The sequence below is a fragment of the Octopus bimaculoides genome, chromosome 23, assembly GCF_001194135.2.
Source record: "Octopus bimaculoides isolate UCB-OBI-ISO-001 chromosome 23, ASM119413v2, whole genome shotgun sequence".
Taxonomy (NCBI): Eukaryota; Metazoa; Mollusca; class Cephalopoda; order Octopoda; family Octopodidae; genus Octopus; species Octopus bimaculoides.
The window spans coordinates 21,561,862-21,568,517 of record NC_069003.1 but is presented as its reverse complement, the minus strand read 5'-3'; the positions used below and the strand labels follow the sequence as shown (position 1 = coordinate 21,568,517).

General features: G+C 39.0%; 1 protein-coding gene and 1 long non-coding RNA gene across 2 annotated transcripts in view; one reads left to right on the top strand and one right to left on the bottom strand.

Annotated features, from left to right (window-relative positions):
- The window catches only part of LOC128250618 (uncharacterized), a 22,592-nt gene extending 16,015 nt beyond the window's left edge, over window positions 1-6,577 (bottom strand). The window contains exon 1 of the long non-coding RNA XR_008266646.1: window positions 6,246-6,577. This is a non-coding gene — a long non-coding RNA (uncharacterized LOC128250618). The remainder of the gene's footprint in view (window positions 1-6,245) is intronic.
- The window catches only part of LOC106867812 (FERM, ARHGEF and pleckstrin domain-containing protein 1), a 303,490-nt gene that overhangs the window by 63,015 nt on the left and 233,819 nt on the right, over window positions 1-6,656 (top strand). The gene's annotated exons all lie outside the window — the stretch shown is intronic.

The following is a 6,656-nucleotide window of genomic DNA, read 5'->3' as shown; positions in this document are numbered from 1 at the left end:
ATATATACATATATATATATATATATATATAGAGAGAGAGAGATAGGGGGGCTATAAAGATAGAATTAGAGAAAGCTATAAGAGGTACAAATGTGTGACCTATACTGTACTAATCACTCACTAACAACAGCAATGTGAAGCATTGTGAAAATATCGAACATACCACTGTAGAAAAGCACTTCCCTTATATTTCCAAAACTTCCTGCCACAAACAGGCAGTTTATCAATAAAAGAAAATCAAGCAAAAAATATGTAACAAAAGATATCAATAATCAAAAATCAATCCTAAAAATTCCAAACTATTGTTTTATGCCATTTAGCCATGACGCATTACTTTTTTGGTTACCTTTTGGTTATTTTGTGAATTAACAATTACAAACACAAATGAAACATAACTAGACTATGACCACCAGTAACAAACATGTTGCACAACTTAGCGATTAAATCCTTTTGTTTTGTTATAGTTTTATATATTTATATATTTATTTACATTGCTTTTTTTTCTGGGAATTCAATGGTAGAAACATGAAACCTAGAAAATAAAAACTGATGTTTGAAAAAAAAAAATGCATAAACTTTTTTTTCTTCTTGATATGGAAATCATACTTTCTCAATGCAAATGATTGAAGGCAATGATGATGATGATCATTATTATTATCATCATCTTTTAACGTCCTTGTTCCATGCTAGCATGGTCTGGGTAGTTAGACAGGATCCAGTGAGTTACAACGCTGTGTCAAGCTCCAGTGTCAATTTTGGCTTGGTTTCTACAGCTGGATGCTCTTCCTAACACCAACCACTGTACAGAGTGTACTGGGAGCTTTTGTTTTTTTGTGAGGTCACTAAGTTTTTTTTTTTTGACCCTGAGAGGATAAAATGTAAAAGGATGACCTCAGGAGGATTTGAACTCAGAACATAGAGAAACAGAACACATAAGGTGGCAGTCCAGCCTACAGCTTAACAATACTGCAAGACAGAAAAAGAACAGGAAGGAGAAGAGACCTCATGTCTAAGTGGAAGGAACAGTATGTAAATACACTGGCACTTCATTGGGATTGACGAGGAGTGTTCTAGTTGATCCAATCAACAGAACAGCTTGCTCATGAAATTAATGTGCAAGTGGCTGTGTATTCCACAGACATGTACCTTTAACATAATTCTCGTCAAGGTTGGCCCTTTGAATTACAGGTACAACTCATTTTGCCAGCCAGATGGACTGGAACAATGTGAAATGAAGTGTCTTGCTCAAAGACATGATGTACCACCAAGGATTGAACTCAGGACCTTACAAGCATAAGCCGAATACCTTAACCACCAAGCCATGCGCTTTCACAGTATAAATATATAAATAAAAAAAATGAGTAATAATTTTTCAAGGGAAATTCTGCCAAAACAAAAGGATTTAATCGCTAAGTTGTGCAACATGTTTGTTACTGGTGGTCATAGTCTAGTTATGTTTCATTTGTGTTTGTAATTGTTAATTCACAAAATAACCAAAAGGTAACCAAAAAAGTAATGCGTCACGGCTAAATGGCATAAAACAATAGTTTGGAATTTTTAGGATTGATTTTTGATTATTGATATCTTTTGTTATATATTTTTTGCTTGATTTTCTTTTATTGATAAACTGCCTGTTTGTGGCAGGAAGTTTTGGAAATATAATGGAAGTGCTTTTCTACAGTGGTATGTTCGATATTTTCACAATGCTGTTATTAGTGAGTGATTAGTATTGGTATAGGCCACATATTTACACCTCTTATAGCTTTCTCTAATTCTATTTTTGTAGCCCTCTCTCTCTCTCACACACTCTCTCTCTCTCACACACTCTCTCTCTCTCACACACACTCTCTCTCTCTCTCTCCATCCATCCTTCCCTCCATCCTTCCCTCCATCCAGGGTGCAATGGGTAAATTGTTGCCATTTTATATTTTCAATTTCGCTCATGTGCATTGTTTGTTCTTAATTTTGTTGACTACACAGTATAGTAGGGTCGGTTGGGCACCGTCTGTAAGAAAAACAGCACCATGATGCATTCACTCTGCCAGAAATTTGGAAATAACATGCTGTACTGCTTGGCATTTGCACCAGAAGCTCCAAAATGAACACCTCAGAGTGTTTGACTGTCAATCTGAGGACAAAGCAATCTGAAGACATCTACAAAGAGTGATAAAAATCAAACATCCTGTCAACATCTTGGTGTTTGGAGTGATCACTAGTGATGGCAACACTACACCTGCATTCATCTTCCCACATGGCCTCAGACTCAACACGCAGGCCTACATCAAGTGCATCAAACAACACTTGCATTTCCTTATATCAACAAGTGATTGTCTTGTGATGACAAGACAATCACTGCTTGTATAATGTTAACATCATTCACATATAAAGTAGTGTTGTTTGATGTTAATCTTTTGCAAAAACATGTCCAGCTAAGGAGAAATATTACTTTGATTGGAAACAGGTGCAAATTGGCAACAGGAAGGGCATCTGGCGATAGAAAAGTTCCCTTAACAAATTCCATCTGATTCATGGAAGCATGGAAAAATGAACATTAAAACGATGATGAAACAATGAAGAGACACATGAAAATCTCCAGTACTTTCCCCAGACACCTGACAAATTCAGTTTCTGTCTGCGAAAATCCACTGATAAGGCTGAAGACATGGGATGAAGTGGTGAGAAAGGATCTTCAGGTGCTGGGCCTCACTGAGGAGATGATAAGTGACCAGGACTTGTGGCGATTTTACTGTACTTGAGAAGACGTGAAGCTAAGTAAAACCATGGCCATCCATACATACAGGTATGTCCTTGATGGCCATGCATCCTCTCCCTCTCCCAGCTGTGAGGTCTTTGCCCTGCATGTTTCAGTACCACATAAAATGCACACATATCAGTGCTACACAAATACACCCATGCTAGTGACACATAAAAGGCACCCAGTACACTCTGTAAAGTGATTGACATTAAGAAAGGCATCCAGCTGTAGAAACCATGTCAAAACAGACAATTGTAGTCTGGACATCTCTCCAGCTGTCCAGCTCCTGTCAAACTGTCCAACCCATCCCAACATGGAAAATGGATGTCAAACAATGATAAGGAATGCTTTAGTACAGCGGTTCTCAGCCATTTTTTTAATCTCTGGACCCCTTTAATTCTTATCTGATTCTGGTGAACCCTCATAGCCATTAAGTGTTTAAAAAAATCCTGCTGTATTTTTATTACTAAATATTATTAGAATTCTTATTAAAAAATTCAAATATTTAGTGTATTCTAGAAGCATAAGCAATTTATTACATATAAATTTTAACAACAAAATCTTATATGGACCCCCGAGTGCCATATGGACCCTAGTTGGGAACCACTAGTTTAATAGAAGATATCTGTCTAAGGTGTCACACAGTGGAACTGGCCACCAAACCATGTGGCTGGGAAGCAAGTACCACATAAGCATGCCTGCATTTATATTTGTGTGTGTGTGTGTGTGTGTGTGTATTTGAAGTTGGAACAGCATTAAATTACAATTGTTCTCTGTGTATCATATTTAACTGAAGGACTGCTATTTGTCTGAGAGAAAATCTCTTGGTAGATATGTTTTGATAAAAACACAATATTTATCAGAGCAAGGCAAACATTATAGCAGTGACTGAATTGAATTTGATGTTCCCATGATTCATGCCCTTCAATAGTGTATATACATTAAATGTCATACACAGATAACTATCTCTCTCTCTCTCTCTCTCTCTCTCTATATATATATATATATATATATATATGTGTGTGTATATGCACACACATATATCATCATCACCATTTAACATATGTTTTCCATGCTGGCATGGGTTGGATGGTTTGACCAGAGCTGGTAAGCCAGAGAGCTGCACCAGGCTCCAGTCATCTGTTTTGTCTTGGTTTCTATGGCTGGATGCCCTTCCTAATGCCATCCTCTTTACAGAGTGTACTGGGTGTCTCTTACGTGTCATCAGCACAGGTGCCTTTTACGTGCCACCGGCAATGGGTGCTTTTGATGTCTCTTCTTAAGCACAGCAAATCACCAGAAGCCTCAGTCACTTGTTATTGACTTTGTGAAGCTCAACAACCAAAGATCATATTTCACCACCTCATCCCACATCTTCCTGGGTCTACCCCTTCCATAGGTTCCCTCCATGACTAGAGATCATCTCTTTACACAGCTGTCCTCATCCATACACATCACATGACCATGCCAGCACAGTTTTCTCTCTTGCACACTACATCTGATGCTTCTTATACCCAGTTTTCCTCTTAACACATTTACACTCTATCCCACATGCACACTGACATTGCATATCCAACAGAGCATGCTAGCCTCATTTCTTTCAAGCATTTGCATGTCTTCTGTAGGCACAGCATATATATGAAAATTCAGAACTTGTGGGTAATACTATACACGTGTTTATTGTGCATAATAAAAATTTGAATAGAGTGTGAAAAGTAGTTTGCTTTTAGTATTACTGTTTTGATGCAAACTTCTTTCCTAGTTGCCTATTTTAAGTTGTGCGTAATTTACATAACTTCAAGGTCAATGAGCTTCTGTTTGTTACGTATATGACGCTATATTTAAGTCCCAGGAACAATGCTGGGGTAAGAACTCATTTGGAGATCAACAACATTGTATGTGTGTATGTTGTCTATTTAAATCATCTAAAGTCATGTGCAGAAGGAAAGAGGTTATGGTGTGTTGATGACCCTCTTTTGCTTGTTTCAGTTATTAGACTGTGGCCATGCTGGAGCACTCCATTGAAGGGTTTTGTCAAACAAATCAACTCCACTGCTTATTTAGTCCTGTTGTTGTTGTTGTTGTTTTAAACCACCCCACTTCCCAGGTCAGATCTATTTGAACAGATTTACGATCAACACCATTTCAGTTGTGACCTTCCATCTTTTTTCTCCTTGCACAGAACTCAGGAATACTTTACTCAGTGTGTTCTGTTTCATCTTTTCATTACTGAATGCATTAACACACATCAGGCTTACCCAAGGTTACCCGTTCAGCATCACGATCCTGTTAGTTGTCATCATCATTATTTAACATCCATTTGATCTCATCATTTAACATGTTTTCCATGCTGGCATGGGTTAAATGATTGGACTGTAGCTCGTAAGCCAGAGAGCTGCACCAGGCTCCAGTCATCTGTTTTGGCTAATGCCAGCCTCTTTACAGAGTGTACTGGGTGTCTCTTATGTGTCATCAGCCATTTACATGTCACTGGCATGAGTCCCTTTTATGTGTTAGGCAGTTTGACTGGAGCTGATAAGCTGGAGAGCTACACCAGGCTCTAGTTGTCTGTTTTGGCCTGGTTTCTACAGCTGGATGCCAACCCTGTCTACAGAGTGTATTGGGTGTCTTTTAGGTGTCAAAAGGTTAAGATGGTATGGTGTAATTTGAGGGAAATTTGGTTGCTATTTCTAGCAGGTTGAGCAGTCAAGCACTGCTTCTCTTGTTATTGTTATTATGTAGCCTCCCGCATCTCCCATTAAATGAAGGATGATTTAGAGGAGGAGGAGGCTAGACAGCAACAGCAACAACAACAGCAATCTCCTTGATGTGTTTTATTCTTTTATTCTTTTACTTGTTTCAGTCATATGACTGCGGCCATGCTGGAGCACCACCTTGAAGGGTTTTAGTGAAACAAATCAACCACAGGACTTATTTTTTATAGCCTAGTACCTAATCTATTGTACCCTTTTGCCAAACTGCTAAGTCATAGTGACATAAACACACCAACACCGGTTGACAAGCAGTGAACGGAGGACAAACACAGACACAAAGATACATACACATAAATATGATACATACATGTGTGTGTGTGTGTGTGTGACGGGCTGCTTTCAGTTTTTGTCTACCAAATCCACCTCACAGGACTTTGGTTGGCCTGAGGGTGTAATAGAGGGGATGTGCCCAAGGTGCCATGCAGTGGGACTGAACCTGGAACCATGTGGTTGGGAAGCAAGCTTCTTACCTCACAGCCACACCTGATATTTTGCTGGTAATTGCAAATGAGTATTGACATTGCTGTTCAGTTAAGAGGTTTACTTCGTAACTCCATAGTTTTTGAGTTTAATCTCATTACATGTCAACTTGGGCAAGCATCTTTTTTTTCCACACCCTTGGATTGACCAATGAAAACTGAAGAAAGCACTTCAGAGGGAGGAACAATCACAAGAGGAACCACCCCTTTTCTTTGAGGAAATACTTAGTCTGTTACCTGGTTCAACATCAGTTTCTGAGCCTTGGGTGCATTTCCATTCTGTTGCAAGTATCCTGGTCTGTGGAATAACTTTATCCTACCAGCCGTTGTTCTCATCATCATTGTTGTTGTCTTCTCATTTTTTTTCTTCCTTCTTCGCCTCTTTCTCCTCCTCCATCATCCTCCTCCTTATGATGATGATAATGATGGAGCTGAGCCTGCAACACAAAATAAAAGACCAACAGAAATTGCAAGCCTCGTAGCCACCATTGTTAACTGCCATCACTATCACCTTCAGCACCACCACCACCGGCAAAAACCACCTGCATCATCACCACCAGCACTACCACTACAGCTGTCACCCAAACTATGTTAATCGGTTAATCCACACACACACACACACACACACACACACACACACACACACAC